General features: G+C 42.1%; 1 protein-coding gene across 4 annotated transcripts in view; it reads left to right on the top strand.

Moving 5' to 3' along the window:
- The first annotated feature begins 2,139 nt into the window (after positions 1 to 2,139).
- The window catches only part of raly (RALY heterogeneous nuclear ribonucleoprotein), a 186,700-nt gene continuing 164,803 nt past the window's right edge, over positions 2,140 to 24,036 (top strand). For 3 of the 4 annotated variants that reach the window (XM_071386479.1, XM_071386462.1, XM_071386452.1), the window contains exon 1: positions 2,140 to 2,235. The gene's annotated coding sequence lies outside the window, so the exon portion shown is untranslated. Of the gene's footprint in view, positions 2,236 to 5,226; positions 5,311 to 24,036 lie in introns of all 4 variants that reach the window. The other variant, XM_071386471.1, reaches the window with a different exon arrangement.

The following is a 24,036-nucleotide window of genomic DNA, read 5'->3' as shown; positions in this document are numbered from 1 at the left end:
GGAATCCTTTCGACAAACTGCTCCTATATCACTGGGGAAAGTTCATGTTAGGCCACATTAAGGCATATGTTTTGTTTCAGTCCTAAGACCAGAGGCTTGGCTAACACTGTCACAGTGTACATTTCAACACAAACACCAAGACAAGTAAAGTTAAACAGTTGAGTAAGCCTGTGAGATTTTACATCCACACATGGATAACATGCCCTTAATTCTGGCTGTGCATGTCTCTGACTGGCATGGCCCTTTGCTGACCCTCCCATGCCTGGTATGGGCGGTGCGTGCGTGGCTGATCACACACCCGTGTGCACGTGTGGGTCGATGCGAGAGAGACGAAGAGGGCACTGTAGAGCTAGACACTTGTCACGTTCCTGACCTATTTTTATGTTATTTTGATTATGTTTAGTTGGTCAGGGCGTGAGTTGGGGTGGGCATTGTATGTTGTGTGTGTTTGGTTAGTCTATGGGTGTTGTATGTGTATGGGATAGTGTTTGTTAGGTTGTCTAGTTATGTCTATGGCTGCCTAGATTGGGTCTCAATCAGAGACAGCTGTCATTCATTTGTCTCTGATTGGGAGCCATATTTAAGGTAGCCATAGGCAGTAGGCTTTTGTGGGTAGTTGTCTTGTTTAACGTTTGTTGCTTGTCTGTGCACTTGCGTTATTTAGCTTCACGATCATTTGTTGTTTTGTTTGTTTGTATAGTGTTTTCGTTTCATGTTCATCTTCGTTCATTTAATTAAAAGAAGATGGCTTATTTTCCTCATGCTGCGTTTTGGTCCGTCTCTCCTCCACACGATCGTGACAACACTGCTGTGAGATGAGAGCATCTTTTGAGGTCTGGAACATTGAGAAAATAAACCCTGGCTAGCCAAACTGCTAACCATAGTCACAGAAAGTAGGAGTGCTGCAGCACACCCTCAAAAAAAATGTACACCCCCCCCCCCCACCCCCAAAATACTTTCCGTGGCTATGCTGCTAACACTACTAGTGTTAGACACTCCATCAGCAGTGTGCTGCAAAGCCAAGGAGCACTGGCCCTCAGTTCACTCTGCACAAAACCTTAGCAGCATGGAGGACCATGCCAATGGATTTATACTGCACTGAACTCAATTCAAATATCTTGTAATCTCTGTGCAGAGCTGTAGTTGAGTGGTAACACTCCTAGCACAAGTCACATGCAATTATTCCCACTGGTGACCAAGGTTCAATCCCTTGGTTGTTCACCCTTCCCACTGTTTCTCCCACCTAACTGTATCCTCTTCTGATTTTCATACTATCTCAATAAAATGTCAAAAAACATTTAAAAAAAGATATATTCTCCAATCGATTATAGCCCATAAAATGGACACTTGAGTTGGTGTATTTCAGTTACTGCACCATTTGATTAAAAGTGCCCGAAAACAGCCCACACAGTACATGATCCTTTACTTAGATTTGTGTGTATTAGGTATTTGTTGTGAAATTGTTAGATATTACTGCACTGTCGAACTAGAAGCACAAGCATTTCGCTACATCCACAATAACATCGGCTAAACACGTGTATGTGACCAATACAATTTGATTTGATCCTAATGAAAATTGCATATTAGAATAGACTGCAGTCATTCAGTGATGGTCGACCAAGATCAGGATTATAGCTGTATAAAGTTAGGTCCCTCTTAAGTATTCACATGGTAATGGCAGGTACAGTGCAATTACAGTGTATAATTGTTACATTACCTGTTCGTAACAATACAAACTAAATATAAGCATTACATTTGTAAACAAACTCAAATCAATTCCGTTGAAAAATGAGATTATGCAAGCCACTAACAGGTATGATAACAGTGCTAAGCCCAAACAAATTACGACATTACATTGCACCTGACAATATTATTCAGCAGTCAACTGCAGTCACTCGAATTGTGATTTGTGTTACACAATTTCAAATTGGGAAAAAAGTTTAAAATGTTATTTCATATAAATGATTATCAACATTTCACATGGTTTTCATGGGGGTGAATAGCCTTTGCCTTAATCATGCGGTGGGAATGGAACTTCCAGTGCACTGTGCAGAGACAGATCCCTTGTCTCCACCCCTATGGTAAAGAAATGGTTTGCTCCATGCAGATAGTGGCTCTGCTGAATTTCACTACAGTCGGTGCTTGCCTTGCTGCCGTGACAGTACTGTACCTTTTTCTGCGTCTGTTTGATCTCTTATTGCTCTTTGAACAATTGTACTCTTGAAATTTTCCTCGGTGAGTAATTTCTTCTCCTCTTCCCTTTTCTTTTTTCCTTCTTTTTCTCTATTTTTGTTCCTCTCTATTTTGTTATATTTTTGCATTTCAGTGCCTCAATTCTCACAGATTTCTTTCTTTTTTAAATGCATTTTGACTTTTGGATAGCTCGCTATTGACTTATAATTACAGTGTCCGAGAAAAGAATGTATGCGTCTTTACTCTCTTACAAAAATGTGTATTACAAATAGGACATATAGCCTATCTATATGTTGGGAGGAATCTATATTTCCAATAATCAGCCATCTGTTTTCATGTTCTCTATTTTACTCCCGAATGACTGTCATTGACTTTGGTGTGCAGGTTTTTCTAAGCCTACAAAAAGTAACCCAATGACACACTGACCAGGTACAAAATAGTTTTTGTTGTTATTCTTCTGGCGTATCTCCGTTTGAGGTTATTAACCAATTTTGTTTTGTTTGACATTTTTCTTTTGAAGATGTGGGGAATTTGCAGAATGGAATAATTTTGTGCAACAATATTGAGATGTCCTGAATACATTAGTGACCGTTCAGCATGCCCATGCCTACACCATTATCTAAATGTTATGAAATACCTTTCCCGTTACCAGTTAGAATAATAAAGACTTTTTAAAATTATATATATATATATATATATATAATATTTTTTGCGCTATTTTCATTAAAGTAGTTCATGCAGCCAGATATGCGTGTGGCTCAACGTGAAAGTTCAAATGCAAAATTAACATATTATAAGGCATTAACGCCTTCTTATTTAGAACGTTCCATTGTACTTTGACTGATAGCACAGTGAAAAACAAAAAAACTAACCAAGAAACAATTTTCTCAAAACATGATGGCTAGAATTTCATATAGGGTTTCTCTCATAGAACACATTTCACCAACAGTCCAAATAGCTCATGTCAATACAATACTAAGGATCCGACACTGCAGATAGGCTATTCATGCAGCTGACTGATGACACAGGGCAATGAGAAAGCTTAGCCCGAAGACAGCCATGGTCTTTGCAGATCTGTCATCATCATTATTTAGTGTTTTACCCTAGTGCATCTATTATTTGTGGATGCTGTGCTGTCAAATGTTTTGTGCTCCACCTCTGTCCTGGTAGAATGGCTTTCCCTTCAACTGACGGCAACCCCATGCTTCTATAGGGTTATCCATCAGAAATACATAATTACAATGTAATGTATGAAGCTATAGGGCAGAGACGGTCCTATTGAGTTATAGCAGAAGCATTCACTTGTGGAGGTGAGGGAAGGGCAAACATTCTAGGGTCATTTTTACAGAAAATGTATCATTATTTAGCTACCTCTGCATTATCAGTATCTGTCACTATACTGTATTTACAAAGATGTTGCAACTGCTTAACCCCATCCTGCCCAATTTAGCACAAGTATGAAAATAACAGACCTGGGTCCAAAAAGTATTTATTTTCTTTCAAATACTTTACCTGCGTTTAATCATGCTTTAGTTGCGTTTTAGTTGTTGAATGGAAAGCCCCAAAAGTGCAAACCCTGTCCATCTGGCACTTCTGGCAGGTTCAATCAAATGCTCAAAGTGCTTGAAAGAAAACAAATACTTTTTGGACCCAGGTCTGAAAAACATGAAACTGTTGAATGACTGTTTCTGAGAGTGGGAGGCCTTCTTGAAGTCCATCTGAGCTAAACTTGTTTAAATATAAATCAAGGTATTTTAATGTAGGGCTTCATTTTGGGCCAGGGAATGCTTCAGCCTATGCATGGCATGCTTTTAAAATGACTCAGTGTGTGCGGTACAGACATACTCCCGTAGATATGCATCACGTAGCTTATCATCCCAAGTCTTGTCCTCTTAAGTCTGTTAATTGCTAAGGCTCTCGTTGACTGAGGAAGATTCCCATTAAGAGTGAGTAAAGTGCATGCATCCCAAGTCCAATTTTAATCAAAGAAATGTAGTCTTACTGAATATGGCATGAACAACCAAAATGGTTCTGAGAAGATAAACCAAACTCTTGAGTTAATTGACTAGATACATTTAAGCACTCCATGAGATATACATGTGTTTTTCATATAAAACTGAATGACAGATTTCTATAGGTCAGTTTTTGTCTTTTTTACCGTCCTTTTCCAGCAGTAATGTTCACTGTCACCGGGGGACAGAAGTGTTAAAATCTCTGTGAAAGCATAACAGAAATATAGCTACCGTGTGAAGTGTAAGGGAATTTTAAATGGAAAGCTCAGGTGTATTGCCTTAGGCAAGAGCAGGCTGCCACTTCTTTGCAGGGGTCTTTGCTGAAAATGACAGGTGTTTAATCCTTTGATCTTCGCCAGGTTCTTCCAGGAGCTAACTCCAATTCACGTTGTAGAGAAAGTATGTCTTCTATCGTGTGCAAAATCCAGTGGGTAGTAACTTTTTTTCTTAAGCGCGATGATCGAATATTTTCAACATAGAGCATGTGTTATGACACGGCCATGTCTTGAGGAGCATGGTTGGGTTCTGGACAGACCAGACCTTTGACCTTTGACCTTTGATCAACAGTACTCCTAAGGGTTACCTTCGAGCTTTGGAAAACACGAGTCCCCAGATCACTTGTTTCTAACCCACATACATTGCAGTAGCACTGTACGTTACAAATAAATATGTGTAGCCTATTAGTAAGAAACTACCGTTATGTCTCACAGTGAACTGATTTTTTCACCAAAAGATGTTGCCTAACTATCTTTTCCCTGTTGAAAGCCATCAACACATGCAACATATCCTCTTTAAATAGGACAGAATATTGACACATACAGGGGGATCATTCAATATTTGCAATGTAAAGCTCTGTAGGGAATAATATTTTATCATCCAGATGCTGCAGCAGTAATCCTGGACTCCCTAATTGAATCCACAGGGTGTTTTTGGTGATAAGGTCTCAGGTGAGCCTCTGCTGCGACAGGTTAGGTCTCTGTAGTGAAATCACTCTGCTTATCATGCTTCTTTTAAATTGCAGGATTCCATTGTACAGTCCCGGGCTGAGAGCATTGGGACCAAGCATCTAGTATCAGACCTCCTCGTACCTGGTCAGAGTAGACAGGTTGGTGCAGTGGCTTTAATAACAAATACAGTATTAGGAAACGAACAATAGTCAGAGCAGTGATATATTGAACATTTAGGAAAGATGTCATATGTTGGTTGTTATCTGGTCAGGTAAGCAGATTACAACCAGTTGAAGTATTTTTCGGGTTGCTCAAATTGTTTTTACAAAATAGTATACAACTAGTATACAACTGGACCATGTTGCCATACTGATGTCCCGTTTTGGCCGCTAAGATGCTGTCACCAAATGTTCTATGACAATAACGCTCACATTTTCATTGTAACTGGAATGAAATTGTCCAACATGGCAGCAATGGAGGAAGTGCATGAAGATGGCTGCCTCCATGCACTTACCACAAATGCCTCGTTTGCCATATTGCTCTACGTTACTCTTTCTTTGTATCGGCATTGGCATGATGCCTATTCTAGCTCCAAGACGGCAGCAATTTTAAAAAGTATATTGTGCTAATTTATTGGTGCATTGAACCATGTCGCGCCTCATAGTTTAAAGACTCAGTGGTAAAACAATGACATCATACAGTATCTGTGCTCTGCCATCTTTATACATGTTCGCTATTGAAATATAACATTTGTTATGGTTATACCAAGGTTATACCAATGTAAGGTTATACCAGCTATAAGGCAAAAAGGACTAGCCTTTTGAAGATAATTTGAATGTTCTATATGGTCCTGTCGTATGACTGGTGGCAATACTTACAGACTGCTTATCAAGGGCACCCCCATTTTATGTTAAAACTACACTGGTCATGGTGTTGATATTTTTGGCGTTAAAACAAAACTAAATGGAGTAAATATCCAACTCTCAGAGTTGCTTAAATTTAACTCCAATTGCCATTTTAAACTTTTTTGTTGTGAATTAACAATCAAATATTTTTTTATTTTATTTTATTTTTTTTTACCTTTATTTAACTTCTAGTTCCGCCCAAACCCGGATCCGGGAGCACCCCCCACAGTAAAAAAGCTGACTAGCATAGCCTAGCATAGCGTCACAAGTAAATACTAGCATCTAAATATCATTAAATCACAAGTCCAAGACACCAGATGAAAGATACACTTCTTGTGAATCCAGCCATCATTTCTGATTTTTTAAATGTTTTACAGGGAAGACACAATATGTAAATCTATTAGCTAACCACGTTAGCAAAAGACACCACTTTTTTTACTCCACCAGTTTTTTACTCCATCAGTAGCTATCACTAATTCGACTAAATAAAGATATATATAGCCACTAACCAAGAAACAACTTCATAAGATGACAGTCTGATAACATATTTATGGTATAGCATATGTTTTTTTAGAAAAATGTGCATTTTTCAGGTATAAATCATAGTTTACCATTGCAGCCACTATCACAAAACTCACCAAAGCGACTAGAATAACTACAGAGAGCAACGTGTATTACCTAATTACTCATCATAAAACATTTCTTAAAAATACACAGCGTACAGCAATTGAAAGACACAGATCTTGTGAATCCAGACAATATTTCAGATTTTCTAAGTGTTTTACAGCGAAAACACAATATATCGTTATATTAGCATACCACATGAGCTAACATCACCCCAGCATTGATTCAAGGCAAAAAGAGCGATAACGTTATCACCACCAAAATATATAAATTTTTTCACTAACCTTCTCAGAATTCTTCAGATGACAGTCCTGTAACATCATATTACACAATGCATATAGAGTTTGTTCGAAAATGTGCATATTTAGCATCACAAATCGTGGTTATGCAATGTAATCTGTCAAAACATGGCATGCATTCTGGCCGGCACCATCTTGGAAAGGCACCTAAGTTTACGATTATTTATCGATTAGATTGACTAAAAAAATACAGGTTGGACAGCTAATGAAAGATGCATTAGTTATTAATGCAACCGCTGAGTTAGATTTTTTAAATTAACGTTACTAGACATACAGTGTGCGTTACAGCCAGACTAGTGCCGCAACAATGGCCGACAAATGCGTTTACATTTTTCCACATAAATACGGAATAAAATCATAAATAGTTCTTACTTTTGGACGAGCTTCCATCAGTATCTTGGGCAAGGTGTCCTTTGTCCAAAAGAATCGTTGCTTTGTTGTAAAACGTCCTCTTCAACTTCGGAACTAGCAGCTAACAATAGCTACGTGGCACACACATGTCCAAATCCTCAAAGCGCAATACTACAAAAATAGGGCACACACAGAGCTTTAAACTGATCTGAGAACAGAGCCTAGTTTTCTGACCTTCGCATGTCCTGTCATGATTTTCGCTGTAGAAAGAGTTCTGGTTCACCCACAGACATAATTCAAACGGTTTTAGAAACTAGAGATTGTTTTCTATCCAATAGTAATAATAATATGCATATTGTACGAGCAAGAATTGAGTATGAGGCAGTTTAATTTGGAGACGATATTTTCCAAAGTGGAAACAGCACCCCCTGTATTGAGAAAAGGTTCTTAACCAGGTAGGCTAGTTGAGAACAAGTTCTCATTTGCAACTGCGACCTGGCCAAGATAAAGCATAGCAGTGTGAACAGACAACAACACAGAGTTACACATGGAGTAAACAATAAACAAGTCAATAACATGGTAGAAAAAAAGAGAATCTATATACAATGTGTGCAAAAGGCATGAGGAGGTAGGCAATAAATCGAATAATTACAATTTAGCAGATTAACACTGGAGTCATAAATCATCAGATGATCATGTGCAAGTAGAGATACTGGTGTGCAAAAGAGCAGAAAAGTAAATAAATAAAAGCAGTATGGGGGGGTGAGGTAGGTAAATTGGGTGGGCTATATACCGATGGACTATGTACAGCTGCAGCGATCGGTTAGCTGCTCGGATAGCAGATGTTTAAAGTTGTTGAGGGAGATAAAAGTCTCCAACTTCAGAGATTTTTGCAATTCGTTCCAGTCGCAGGCAGCAGAGAACTGGAAGGAAAGGCGTCCAAATGAGGTTTTGGCTTTAGGGATGATCAGTGAGATACACCTGCTGGAGCGCGTGCTACGGGTGGGTGTAGCCATCGTGACCAGTGAACTGAGATAAGGCGGCACTTTACCTAGCATAGCCTTGTAGATGACCTGGAACCAGTGGGTCTGACGACGAACATGTAGCGAGGGCCAGCCGACTAGGGCATACAGGTCGCAGTGGTGGGTCGTATAAGGTGCTTTAGTAACAAAACGGATGGCACTGTGATAAACTGCATCCAGTTTGCTGAGTAGAGTATTGGAAGCTATTTTGTAGATGACATCGCCGAAGTCGAGGATCGGTAGGATAGTCAGTTTTACTAGGGTAAGTTTGGCGGCGTGAGTGAAGGAGGCTTTGTTGCGAAATAGAAAGCCGACTCTAAATTTGATTTTGGATTGGAGATGTTTGATATGAGTCTGGAAGGAGAGTTTGCAGTCTAGCCAGACACCTAGGTACTTATAGATGTCCACATATTCTAGGTCGGAACCGTCCAGGGTGGTGATGCTAGTCGGGCGTGCGGGTGCAGTCAGCGAACGGTTGAAAAGCATGCATTTGGTTTTACTAGCGTTTAAGAGCAGTTGGAGGCCACGGAAGGAGTGTTGTATGGCATTGAAGCTCGTTTGGAGGTTAGATAGCACAGTGTCCAAGGAAGGGCCAGAAGTATACAGAATGGTGTCGTCTGCGTAGAGGTGGATCAGGGAATCGCCCGCAGCAAGAGCAACATCATTGATATATACAGAGAAAAGAGTCGGCCCGAGAATTGAACCCTGTGGTACCCCCATAGAGACTGCCAGAGGACCGGACAACATGCCCTCCGATTTGACACACTGAACTCTGTCTGCAAAGTAGTTGGTGAACCAGGCAAGGCAGTCATTAGAAAAACCGAGGCTACTGAGTCTGCCGAAAAGAATATGGTGATTGACAGAGTCGAAAGCCTTGGCCAGGTCGATGAAGACGGCTGCACAGTACTGTCTTTTATCGATGCCGGTTATGATATCGTTTAGTACCTTGAGCGTGGCTGAGGTGCACCCGTGACCAGCTCGGAAACCGGATTGCACAGCGGAGAAGGTACGGTGGGATTCGAGATGGTCAGTGATCTGTTCGTTGACTTGGCTTTCGAAGACCTTAGATAGGCAGGGCAGGATGGATATAGGTCTGTAGCAGTTTGGGTCCAGGGTGTCTCCCCCTTTGAAGAGGGGGATGACCGCGGCAGCTTTCCAATCCTTGGGGATCTCAGATGATACGAAGGAGAGGTTGAACAGGCTGGTAATAGGGGGTGCGACAATGGCGGCGGACAGTTTCAGAAATAGGGGGTCCAGATTGTCAAGCCCAGCTGATTTGTATGGGTCCAGGTTTTCCAGCTCTTTCAGAACATCTGCTACCTGGATTTGGGTAAAGGAGAAGCTGGGGAGGCTTGGGCGAGTAGCAGCGGGGGGGGCGGGGCTGTTGGCCAAGGTTGGAGTCGCCAGGAGGAAGGCATGGCCAGCCATTGAGAAATGCTTGTTGAAGTTTTCGATTATCACCGATTTATCGGTGGTGACCGTGTTACCTAGCCTCAGTGCAGTGGGCAGCTGGGAGGAGGTGCTCTTGTTCTCCATGGACTTTACAGTATCCCAGAACTTTTTGGAGTTAGAGCTACAGGATGCAAATTTCTGCTTGAAAAAGCTGGCCTTTGCTTTCCTGACTGACTGCGTATATTGGTTCCTGACTTCCCTGAACAGTTGCATATCGCGGGGGCTCTTCGATGCTATTGCAGTTCGCCACAGGATGTTTTTGTGCTGGTCGAGGGCAGTCAGGTCTGGAGTGAACCAAGGGCTATATCTGTTCTTAGTTCTACATTTTTTGAACGGAGCATGCTTGTCTAATATGGTGAGGAAGTAACTTTTAAAGAATGACCAGTCATCCTCAACTGACGGGATGAGGTCAATATCCTTCCAGGGTACCCGGGCCAGGTCGATTAGAAAGGCCTGCTCGCAGAAGTGTTTTAGGGAGCGTTTAACAGTGATGAGGGGTGGTCGTTTGACCGCGGACCCGTAGCGGATACAGGCAATGAGGCAGTGATCGCTGAGATCTTGATTGAAGACAGCAGAGGTGTATTTGGAGGGCAAGTTGGTCAGGATAATGTCTATTAGGGTGCCCATGTTTACGGATTTAGGGTTGTACCTGGTGGGTTCCTTGATGATTTGTGTGAGATTGAGGGCATCTAGCTTAGATTGGGGAGCGATCAATTCACAGATGGTGTCCAGGGCACAGCTGGGAGCTGAGGGGGGTCGGTAGCAGGCGGCAACAGTGAGAGACTTATTTCTGGAGAGATACATTTTTAAAATTAGAAGTTCGAACTGTTTGGGCATAGACCTGGAAAGTATGACAGAACTTTGCAGGCTATCTCTGCAGTAGATTGCAACTCCTCCCCCTTTGGCAGTTCTATCTTGACGGAAAGTGTTATAGTTGGGTATGGAAACCTCAGAATTTTTGGTGGCCTTCCTAAGCCAGGATTCAGACACGGCAAGGACATCAGGGTTGGCAGAGTGTGCTAAAGCGGTGAGTAAGACAAACTTAGGGAGGAGGCTTCTGATGTTGACATGCATGAGGCCAAGGCTTTTTCGATCACAGAAGTCAACAAATGAGGGTGCCTGGGGACATGCAGGGCCTGGGTTTACCTCCACATCACCCGAGGAACAGAGGAGTAGTAGGATGAGGGTGCGGCTAAAGGCTATCAAAACTGGTCGCCTAGAGCGTTGGGGACAAGGAATAAAAGGAGCAGATTTATGGCCGTGGTAGAATAGATTCTGGGCATAATGTGCAGACAGGGGTATGGTGGGGCACGGGTACAGCGGAGGCAAGCCCAGGCACTGGGTGATGATAAGAGAGGTTGTATCTCTGGACATGCTGGTCTCAATGGGTGAGGTCACCGCATGTGTGGGAGGTGGGACAAAGGAGGTATCAGAGGTACGGAGAGTGGAACTACGGGGTCCATTGCAAACCAAAACAATGATAACTAGCCTGAACAACAGTATACAAGGCATATTGATATTTGAGAGAGACATACAGTAAGGCATAAAGTGATTGCAGGTCTTGATTGGGAGAGCTAGCTAAAACAACAGGTGAGATAACAGCAGCTAGTCAGCTAACACAGCAACAGCAGGTAAAAATGGCGACGACTAGGCAGAGAGGGTCGGATTAACTACACACAGAGCCTGAGTTAAAACACAGAGCCGACAGATAAAACACAAATAAACAGAATGGAGTACTGTGAATTAATGGACAGTCCGGCAGGCATCAGCTATGTAGCCAAGTGATCATAGTGTCCAGGGGGCAGCCGTAGATGGAGCAGGGGAGCCGCCACTAAGCTAGCACGCGGTGTTTAAAGTTAGTAGCCCGGGGGGGTGGTCTGCTCAGACGGAGGGGGTCTGCTCAGACGGAGGCCGGTTGAGGGCAAAGCGGATGGGGGTGGAACCCTACCTACTGTGAAGCATGGGGGTGGAAACATCATGCTTTGGGGCTGTTTTTCTGCAAAGTGACCAGGACGACTGATCAGTGTAAAGGAAATAATGAATGGGGCCATGTATCGTGAGATTTTGAGTGAAAACCTCCTTCCATCAGCAAGAGCATTGAAGATGAAACGTGGCTGGGTCTTTCAGCATGACAATGATCCCAAACACACCGCCCGGGCAACGAAGGAGTGGCTTCGTAAGAAGCATTTCAAGGTCCTGGAGTGGCCTAGCCAGTCTCCAGATCTCAACCCCATAGAAAATCTTTGGAGGGAGTTGAAAGGCCGTGTTGCCCAGCAACAGCCCCAAAACATCACTGCTCTAGAGGAGATCTGCATGGAGGAATGGGCCAAAATACCAGCAACAGTGTGTGAAAACCTTGTGAAGACTTACAGAAAACGTTTGACCTCTGTCATTGCCAACAAAGGGTATATAACAAAGTATTGAGATAAACTTTTGTTATTGACCAAATACTTATTTTCCACCATAATTTGCAAATAAATTCATTAAAAATCCTACAATGTGATTTTCTGGATTTTTTTTCTCATTTTGTCTGTCATAGTTGAAGTGTACCTATGATGAAAATTACAGGCCTCTCTCATCTTTTTAAGTGGGAGAACTTGCACAATTGGTGGCTGACTAAATACTTTTTTGCCCCACTGTATATACAGTACCAGTCAAAAGTTTTGACACACCTACTCATTGTAGGGTTTTCCTTTAATTTGACTATTTTCTACATTGTAGAATAATAATGAAGACGTCAAGACCATGAAATAACACATACTGTATGGAATCAGTTAGTAACCAAAAAACTGTTAATCAAATCAAAATGTATTTTATATTTGAGATTCTTCAAAAGAGCCACCCTTTGCCTTGATGACAGCTTTGCACACTCTTGGCATTCTCTCAACCAGCTTCATGGGGTAGTCACCTGGAACGCATTTCAATTAACAGGCGCGCCTTGATAAAAGCTAATTTGTGCAGTCGAAAAAAACAGCAAGCGCTACTACCGGAGAGCCGTTCTTTGTCTACACCCATTCAGCATCATTCACACCCTCTTAAGCTTTAGCCCCTCCCATCACTTTAAGGGTTGATCTGAGCGGTCTGTAGTAACAACAGCAGTTAAGCACCCCTGTAAAGGCCTTTATTATACACATATTCAAAATAGCTACAGTTGAAGTCGGAAGTTTACATGCACCATAGCCAAATACATTTACACTCAGTTTTTCACAATTCCTGACATTCAATCGTAGTAAAAATTCCCTGTCTTAGGTCAGTTAGGATCACCACTTTATTTTAAGAATGTGAAATGTCAGAATAATAGTAGAGGGAATGATTTATTTAATCACATTCCCAGTGGGTCAGAAGTTTACATGCACTCAATTAGTATTTGGTAGAATTGCCTTTAAATTGTTTATCTTGGGTCAAATATTTTGGGTAGCCTTCCACATTCCCACAATAAGTTGGGTGAATTTTGGCCCATTCCTCCTGACAGAGCTGGTGTAACTGAGTCAGGTTTGTAGGCCTTGCTCGCACATGCTTTTTCAGTTCTGCCCACAAATTGTCCATAGGATTGAGGTCAGGGCTTTGTGATGGCCACTCCAATACCTTTGACTTTGTTGTCCTTAAGACATTTTGCCACAACTTTGGAAGTATGCTTGGGGGTCATTGTCCATTTGGAAGACCCATTTGTGACCAAGCTTTAACTTCCTGACTGATGTCTTGAGATGTTGCTTCAATATATCCACATAATTTTCCATCCTCATCATGCCATCTATTTTGTGAAGTGCACCAGTCCCTCCTGCAGCAAAGCACCCCCACAACATGATGCTGTCACCCCGTGCTTCACGGTTAGGATGGTGTTCTTCAGCTTGCAACCCTCCGCCTTTTTCCTCCAAACATAACGATGGTCATTATGACCAAACAGCTCTATTTTTGTTTCATCAGACCAGAGGACATTCCTCCAAAAAGTACAGTCTTTGTCCCCATGTGTAGTTGCAAACCGCAACCTGCGTTAGAAAGGATTACCAACACATACTGACCAGCTCAAATAGACAGAAGCGTGCTAAACTCAGCAAAATAAGAAACGTGCCTTTTTCAGGACCCTATCGTTCAAAGATCATTCGTAAAAATCCAAATAACTTCAAAAATCTTCATTGTAAAGAGTTTGAACACTGTTTCCCATGCTTGATCAATGAACCATAAACAATTCATGAACATGCACCTGTGGAACGGTCGTTAAGACACTAACAGCTTACAGATGGTAGGCAATTAAGGTCACAGTTATGAAAACTTAGGACACTAAAGAGCTCTTTCTACTGACTCTGAAAAACACCAAAAGAAAGATGCCCAGGGTCCCTGCTCATCTGCGTGAACATGCTTTAGGCATGCTGCAAGGAGGCATGAGAACTGCAGATGTGGCCAGGGCAATAAATTGCAATGTCCGTACTGTGAGACGCCTAAGACAGCGCTACAGGGAGACAGGACGGACAGCTGATTGTCCTCGCAGTGGCAGACCATGTGTAACAACTCCTGCACAGGATCAGTACATCCAAACATCATACCTGCGGGACAGGTACAGGATGGCAACAACAACTGCCCGAGTTACACCAGGAATGCACAATCCCTCCATCAGTGCTCAGACTGTCCACAATAGGCTGAGAGAGGCTGGACTGAGGGCTTGTAGGCCTGTTGTAAGGCAGGTCCTCACCAGACATCACCGGCAACAACGTCGCCTATGGGCACAAGCCCACTGTCACTGGACCTGACATGAATGGCAAAAACTTCTCTTCACTGAAGAGTCACAGTTTTGTCTCACCAGGGAAGATGGTCGGTTTCGCTTTTATCGTAGAAGGAATGAGCGTTACACTGAGGCCTGTACTCTGGAGCGGGATCGATTTGGAGGTTGAGGGTTCGTGGTCTGGGGTGGTGTGTCACAGCATCATTGGACTGAGCTTGTTGTAATTGCAGGTAATTTCAACGCTGTGCGTTACAGGGTGGTAACCTGTGTGGTAACCTTCCTGCAGGCTCATCCTGACTTGACCCTCCAGCATGACAATACCACCAACCATACTGCTCGTTCTGTGCGTGATTTCCTGCAAGACAGGAATGTCAGTGGTCTGCCATGGCCAGCGAAGAGCCCGGATCTCAATCCCATTGAGCACGTCTGTTGGATCTGTTGGATGATCCTCCTCCCACAGGTGCTATTACTACCTCTGAGGGTTTAGAGCTTGATGTAGTCACCTCATACAAGTACTTGGGAGTATGGCTAGACAGTGCACTGTCCTTCTCTCAGCACATATCAAAGCTGCAGGCTAAAGTTAAATCTAGACTTGGTTTCCTCTATCGTAATCACTCCTCTTTCACCCCAGCTGCCAAACTAACCATGATTCAGATGACCATATGTCTTATTTCATAGTTTTGATGTCTTCACTATTATTCTACAATGTAGAAAATAGTAAAAATAAGAAAAACACTTGAATAAGTAGGTGTGTCCAAACTTTTGACTGGTACTGTGTATGTACAGTATATATAATTGATTCTGATGTTGAGAGATGACGGTTGAAATGCATTGTCATGATTAATTGCATATCGCGTTTCGAATGGCCTACTGGTTTAGAAAATATTGAGCAGCAAAGCTTGGAGGAATACCATGTTCTCTCCCTAAGCAATTGAGATGGCAACGCCTAAGGCATGAGTTATAATTTAAGTTCAGGTCTATCTTCTACATTTCCATGCAGTTATTTTTACTAAGAACACGCTCACCAATCATAGATTTAATTATTCAACCTTGTGGGGGATGGGTTTTCATTTTTGATTGTAGCAGTAGTTTACCATTAAATATAAGATACTCTTAGGCTGCGTTTAAACAGGTAGTCCAATTCGGATCTTGTTTTCATCAAGTCAGCTCTGAAAAAGATCTGATGTAAAAAGATCTGATGCGATTGGTCAAAAGACCAATTAGTGGAAACAATATCAGAATTGGGCTGCCAGTGTAAATGCAGCGTTAGATAAGCTACGGAGTGCATTTACATACATTTGCATGTTGATATTGATCCCTTTCTGTCTCTCTCTTCATGATTTTCCCCTCTCTCATTGGAGTCAAGTCACTCATAAGACATCCCCACAACTGTTTGTTTTGCCTCCCGCGTTTTCTAAGATAAAGAATAAAGCAGAAAAACAATAAATCCAGAATAAGTAGCATATATACGTTGTATACTTATAATCAACTTCCTGAATAATAGGGATATGTAGACTGTGTCCCAAATGGCACCCTATTCCCTTTATAGTGGACTATAAAGGGAATCGGGTGCCATATTGGACATTGACATACTGTCTCTGTTGTCTAGTTCAATGGACAGGTGTAAAGTGTACTGTGACGTCAACATTGAGTAAACAATTTTAATAAGCTAAGTACATGCTGTGATAGGTGGTACACTAGTGTGTTTGAGCCTTTTCCTTACTTCCCTTTAGTGTTTTACCACTGCATTGGATGACATGCTCCCTTTGGGGACAGCACTTATGTGTGACTGTAGCCCATCTCTGAAAACCTCAAAGGCTTTTTTATTCGGCATCTTACCCCAAGTGAACCTTATATTCAAGGTCTTTGTCTGTCGGGCTGGTATCATGTCAGGCAACGATAACGCACTACTGTACTGTTGACTGGTGAGCCATACAGGTCAGTAGTACCCAGTACATCCGTGTGATAGTGTATCCTATCACACGGATATACACAGTGAGTGCGTAATAGTGTGTGTGTGTGTGTGTGTGTGTGTGTGTGTGTGTGTGTGTGTGTGTGTGTGTGTGTGTGTGTGTGTGTGTGTGTGTGTGTGTGTGTGTGTGTGTGTGTGTGTGTGTATATATTTAAAGGGCTGGTATAGTGTGCTTGCACATGTGTGTGCATGTGACACGTGCACACATGTGTGACAGTACCTGAGAGAACCCATATCAGCTGTCTGTAATCATCACGTCTCCCTTCACTGCCACTTTACTTTATTGCATTTTTTAAAAGGGCCTGAAAATGAATGGCATCACATGGGCTCACTCCCAGTTCATAACGAGTATCCTCTGTCTTGTCTCTCTAAGGGCTGGATTCAATCTGCAGCGCTGAAGTTCGGGGTTACAGCATGATTGAAATTTAAAGGCAATTTTCCCATGTTAGCAGAGACCGCATTCACGGTAAACGCTGCATATGTCAGCTCAATCAGATATTACCGATAACAATTTGATCGCGCAATCTGCAATGCTTCAGCGATACAGATTGAATTAAGCCCTTAGTGTTGCTCTTGCTCGTCCCAGGGCACTTCCCTCATGTCTCTTCCCGCCACTGTCAGCTTGTCCAAAGCGATTTGGAAAAGGAGTATTACATGCTTTTTGGAGATCAGATGAAAGCCTATTATTTGTGTCCTTGCAATCTCTGTTTTACAGTGTATAATAGTTGACATGCTCTCAGTGTCCCCTGTGGGCGATGTTATTGGCCTAATAAACACAGCTTGGTAAAATGACACGCCACTGAAAACTAAGTCATTACCCGACACTGCTCTTTTTCTGCCACTGCTCGAGTGTTACAAACTACTGTCCTTTATTAGCACTTCTTTAAAAAAATGAAACACCACTTAATAAAATCAGATCAAATGTATTTGTCTCGTGACGAATACAACAAGTGTAGACTTCACTGTAAAAATCTTACGAACCCTTTCCCAACAATGCATAGCTGAAAAGTACAAAAACATTTGCAAAAAATAAATAAATAATAGTAACACACTAAAATGACAATAATGAGGCTATATACAAGGAGTACCGGTACCAAGTCAAGGTGCAGGGGTAAGAGGCAATTGAGGTTATTTAGGTAATATTTACATGTAGGTAGGGGTATAAGTGACAAGGCAATCAGGATAGACAATAAATAGAGTATCAATATGCATGTGTTGGTGTGTTTTGTGTGTGTTGGAGTGTCAGTGTAGTATGTGTGTGGGTCTGGGTAGAGTCCGGTGAGTGTGCATAGAGCCAGTGCAAGATAGTCAGTGCAAAAAAGGGGGTCAATGCAAATACACTATGTACCAGTGTTATGGTACTCGAGACCGGTCTATATATACACTCCTTTCTTGAAACATTATTATTAAAAGTCTTTATATCTATTATAAACATGTTTGCACAGTGGCGAACCTATAGGCCTTCAGTGTGTGACATGTTTGTGATTCTGAAAGGACAGCAACAATAATACCAGCGCACTCATGTAGGAGAGTGCACTTTTTGTAAAACTCAAAGTGCCAGTGGTGTATTGGAGGGTATATGCAGGTATAAGCTGTATACCCACTTTTTTCCCAGCGGACATTGTTTATACGCACTTCTTAATCCCCACTGATGCTTATATATCAAAGTAGTGTAGTGGAGGTATACAATTGATCAATTATGTAGTACAATAGAGAAATCATGCACAAAGTAGCCTACACAATCGCAAAGCAGGTGAAATACAGTATATTCACATGTGTGAATATAGCCTAGTTTCAGCGGAATATCATCTGCAGGCAGCAAGAGTGTGCAGCTCTCAACTGGTTTTTGCGTGGAAGAATGACTCACAGAAGAATGACATTGGTAACCGGTAGGGAAGGAAAGATGTTTTGATTTATGATATCTACCAGTAAATGATAACTAAGGCAACAATAGGTATTAAAACCAGGTATTTAAAAAGTTTAGTTCAAAATGTTGGTTAGTAGGCTATATGTGATACGCAATTGTCATTATGTGCTGTTTGCATCAGGGGCGTAGACATGGATTGGCCTGGGTGAACTGAAGCCCACCCACTGGGGAGCCAGGCCCGAACAGGGCAACCCAATCAGATTGATGTGGTTTAAGCTACATTTAGCTAGCTAGCTCCTAGGAGGATGTCATGTCATTGGAGGAGTGGGTGAGTGACTGACTTTTTCCCCTCATTGTTTTTCAGTGACTATACACAGCTAGAGATGCAGGTGTCATTTGGTTAGCTAGCAAGAACTTAAATGACTGCTATATAGTTAGCATATCTCTTGCGTTCGCAAATTCACTCACACAGAGCACTCTTGTCTGAGTGTGCCAGAACAACTGATGAATTTACGAACGCGCAACACCTGTTGAATATGACCGGTGTCAGTAAATGTAGGCAAAAAAGTAATAGTTAGTCAATGCTCTAGATGTCATTAAACAGCCTAACCAGCTCTGCTACGGCGAGTAAGAGTAAGGTGTTCTCTATCTCTTGTGTCTGGTAGTAGCTAACTAGCATGCTAGCCAACTTTAGGCGGTTAGCTTGGGTGCTTGGTCAGGACAAGCATGCATTGACAACGAGGCTACAATTCCCCATCATTTATCAGTGCAATTTTGACGGCCAACTAGTTGAGAAAGTTTGAGAGGGTTTATCTAATGTTCCTTCATTAGATTTTATCTTATCTTGCTCTCCCTCAGTTATGAGGGAGAAGAGAGCCTACCTTTTCATGGTTGTTTGATCGACAGAACTCTAAAGTTCCCAAAATGTAAGAGGACTCCTGTGGTGTTTACATATTTGCAGAAATCCAATCAGACCCCATGGGTCTCCCGGTCGCGGCCGGCTGCGAGAGAGCCTGGACTCGAACCCAGAATCTCTAGTGGCACAGCTAGCACAGCTGCGACGCAGTGCCTTAGACCACTGCATCACTTTGGAGGCCCAATTGCATTTTATTGCTGGCAATTTGAGTGCACAGAGATACCGTGATGAGATCCTGAGGCCCATTATCATGCCATTCATCCGCCGCCATCACCTCGTGTTTCAGCATGATAATTCACGGCCCCATCTCGCAAGGATCTGTACACAATTCCTGGAAGCTGAGAATGCCTGAGTTCTTCCATGGCCTCCATACTCACCAGACATGTCACCCATTGAGCGCGTTTGGGATGCTCTGGATCAACATGTACGACAGCGTGTTCCAGTCCCCGCCAATATCCAGCAACTTTGCACAGCCATTGAAGAGGAGTGAGATAAACATTCCACAGGCCACAATCAACAGCCTGATCAACTCTATGCAAAGGAGATGTGTCGCGCTGCATGAGGCAAATGGTGGTCCCACCAGATACTGACTGGTTTTCTGATCCAAGCCCCTACATTTAAAGGTGTCTGTGGCCAACAGATGCATATCTGTATTCCCAGTCATGTGAAATCCATAGATTAGGGCCTAATTTATTTATTTAAATTGACACATTTCCTCATATTAACTGTAACTCTGTAAAATGTTATAAATTGTTGCATGTTGTGTTTATATTTTTGTTCAGTATATAAAGGTCTACTGTTGCTCTGATTGGCTATAGCGCATCAGTCTGTGTAGACTGGTCCTGGACAAGACAGATGTTTTTATTCTGTTTTATTTATTGCAGTGTCTATTAATTGTCCAAATGCACAGCAGCTTTCCCACGCTATATTGATATAGAATTTTCACAAATGTCTTAGTATGTGTAATTCCAAAACATTGTAAGAATTTATGAAAATGTGAAAATTACCATATCTAAGTGGTTGCTTGTCAGAAATGTTTTAAGTGGGGGTGTATATGAACACATTTTAATAAGATTTTGTGTTGTCAGTTCTACTTAAAAATGCAACAATGTTTCACACACAAGTTATTTCCAAAGAGATGGCTAACAACAGCAAGCGTGCTGCAATAAAAAACTGAGTTCCACTCACCAGATGATGATCATTTGAAACTTAACTTCTTGGTAAAAGTTATTCTTGAAAAGGGAGAAGCTAACAAATTAGAAGCTAACAAAAACTGCACTACTCATTAAGTCAAAATGTGATTGGTTTATTCCACTGTCACTCCAAAATGTTGCCCTAATACAGTTGACAGATGCCTTTATCTAGCTTCTGATGGCCTAGCCAATGGCTGATTTATCTCCCCAGAGACCAGCAAAGACAAATCCTGAAAACTGAAGATATTATATCAGAACATCATTAAAAATAATATAATGATCAAACCCTTAGCCCTTCTCTGAAGGCGTAGAAGGACCCATTGTTCCCCACTGTGTTTGGGTTAATAATAAATTATAGAGTAGCTCTATTTTCCCCCTGCATGTATTTTTCAATATTCTGAATGTCTAAATAATCCATATGTTGTTCTGACATTATCACAGAAATACTGGACATTTTGAACTCTTATCATGGTGTTAATTTGACAAAATAATTCTGGTCTCGGTCTTGACTCAGTCTAGGACACCTTGTTCCCCTCCCGGTCTTGGTCTTGACTTGCACTCGATTTGCTCCGGTCTTGGTCTCGAACACAACACTGTTGGACACCCCTTCAAATGAGTTGATTCGACTCTTTCAACCACAGCCGTTTCTGACAGGTGTATAAAATCGAGTACACAGCCATGCAATCTCCATTGACAGACATTGGCAGTAGAATGGCCTTACTGAAGAGCTCAGTGACTTTCAACGTGGCACCATCATAGGATGCCAACTTTCCAACAAGTCAGCTCGTCAAATTTCTGCCCTGCTAGAGCTGCCCCAGTCAACTGTAAGTGATGTTATTGTGAAGTGTACATGTCTAAGAGCAATAACAGCTCAAGAGTGAAGTGGTAGGCCACACAAGCTCAAAGAACGGGACCGCTGAGTTCTGAAATGCGTGGCGCGTAAAAATCATCCGTCCTCAGTTGCATCACTCACTACCGTGTTCCAAACTACCTCTGGAAGCAACGTCCTGTTCGTAGGGAGCTTCATGAAATAGGTTTCCATGGCCGAGCAGCCACACACATGCCTAAGATCACCAATGCCAAGCTTTGGCTGGAGGGGTGTAAAGCTCGCCGCCATTGGAATCTGGAGCAGTGAAAACGCGTTCTCTGAATTGATGAATCATGCTTCACCATCTGGCAGTCCAACGGATGAATCTGGGTTTGTCGGATGCCAGTAGAACACTACCTGCCCGAATGCATAGTGCCAAATGTAAATTTTGGTGGAGGAGGAATAATGATCCGGGGCTGTTTTTCATGGTTCGGTCGTAATTCTAGTGAAGGGAAATCTTAACCCTACAGCATACAATGACATTCTAGACAATTCTGTGATTCCCACTTTGTAGCTACAGTTTGGGGAAGGCCCTTTCTTGTTTCAGCATGACAACACCCCCATGCACAAAGTGAGTTCAATAGAGAAATGGTTTGTTGAGATCGGTGTAGAAAACCTTGACTGGCCTGCACAGAACCCTGACCTCCATCGAACACCTTCGGGATGAATTGGAATGCAGACTGCGAGCCAGGCCTAATCATCAGTGCCCAACCTCACTAATGCTCTTGTGGCTGAATGGAAGCAAGTCCCCGCAGCAATGTTCCAACATCTAGTGGAAAGTCTTCCCAGAAGAGTGGAGGCTGTTATAGCAGCAATGGGGGCACCAACTCCATATTAATGCCCATGATTTTGGAATGAGATGTTCGATGAGCACGTGTCCACATACTTTTGGTCATGTAGAGTAGTCCGGGTAGCCATTTGATTTACTGTTCAGCAGTCTAATGGCTTGGGTATAGAAGCTGTTCAGGAGCCTTTTGGTCACAGACTTGGAGTTCCGGTAGCACTTGTCATGCGGTAGCAGAGAGAACAGTCTATGACTTAGATGGCTGGAGCTTTTGACAATTTGTATGGCCTTCCTCTGACACTGCTTGGTATAGAGGTCCTGGATGGCAGGGCTCTCTGCCTCAGTGATGTACTGTGCCGTACACACTACCTTCTGTAGTGCCTTACGGTTGGATGCCAAGCTGTTGCTATACCAAGCGGTGATGCAGCCAGTCAAGATGCTCTCAATGGTGCAGCTGTGGAACTGTGAGGATCTGAGGGCCCTGCCCAATCTTTTCAGCCTCCTGAGGGGGAAAAGTCACGCCCTCTTCACAACTGTGTTGGTGTGTTTGGACCATGATAGGTCCTTAGTGATGTGAAAGCTCTTGACCCGTTCCACGTGAATCGGCCCTCCGTTTCCACACTGCAAGTTCTCTGACTTCCTCACTGTAGGCTGTCTCATCGTCATCAGTGATCAGACTTACCGCTGTTGTCATCGGCAAACTTAAATCTATATTGTTAACAATAACATACTACTTAGAGCAGGGGTGTCAAATTCATTCTTCACTGGGGGCAGCATAAATAATGTGGTGTTATTTCTTCGCTGTCAAAATTGGAAAAAAATAATCCTCTATCCATTGTTTTAGGAATTGTCAATGCTCCCTGACTGTCTAGCTTAGCTGATTATTAAGAAACTGTTGGAATGTAGGTCCATTATAATTTCTACACAGTTTCGATTTGATTTCAGTAAATAAGGTAAATAAATGTTAAAAATTATGCGTTTTTTTTTTTACCCGTGGGCCGTATTAGACCCCGCGGGCCATATGTTTGACACCCCTGACTTAGAGGATGCTCAAATCAAATCATAACTTGATATTAAAAATGAAATCTGTTGTCTTAATCTCTTTTTTTGTTGTTGTTCTATAAAAGCAACTGTTCCTTTATCTGGGTCTAAGGATTTAATGGTTTTAGTCACAGAGTGAAGATTAGACTCTGTCTATCAAGTTAGCTTCTCGCACATCTCAGTTGGGGCCCATAAGAAAATGTAACCACAGGCACTAAATGGAGAGATAATTACTCAATTAGCTTTCTAGTAGCAAATGGAGATTATTTTTATGGCTTTAATGGTTATTTCTGAGGTTTTTCTGCTGCCCTCAATGGGCTTTGTCTATACAGTATGCATTCTTATTGAATATAGGGGGATACTTCTCTTTATTTCATTTCGGCCTAATGTGCAGTTAGCCTACACATTTACAGTGGGGCAAAAAAGTATTTAGTCAGCCACCAATTGTGCAAGTTCTCCCACTTAAAAAGATGAGAGAGGCCTGTAATTTTCATCATAGGTACACTTCAACTATGACAGACAAAATCAGAAAAGAAAATACAGAAAATCACATTGTAGGATTTTTTATGAATTTGTTTGCAAATTATGCTGGAAAATAAGTATTTGGTCACCTACAAACAAGCAAGATGTCTGGCTCTCACAGACCTGTAACTTCTTCTTTAAGAGGCTCCTCTGTCCTCCACTCGTTACCTGTATTAATGGCACCTGTTTGAACTTGTTATCAGTATAAAAGACACCTGTCCACAACCTCAAACAGTTACACTCCAAACTCCACTATGGCCAAGACCAAAGAGCTGTCAAAGGACACCAGAAACAAAATTACATTAGTTGAAGTGTACCTATGATGAAAATTACAGGCCTCTCTCATCTTTT

Source organism: Salvelinus alpinus, chromosome 2 (assembly GCF_045679555.1).
Source record: "Salvelinus alpinus chromosome 2, SLU_Salpinus.1, whole genome shotgun sequence".
Classification (NCBI taxonomy): Eukaryota; Metazoa; Chordata; class Actinopteri; order Salmoniformes; family Salmonidae; genus Salvelinus; species Salvelinus alpinus.
This window is presented reverse-complemented; position numbering and strand designations above follow the sequence as displayed.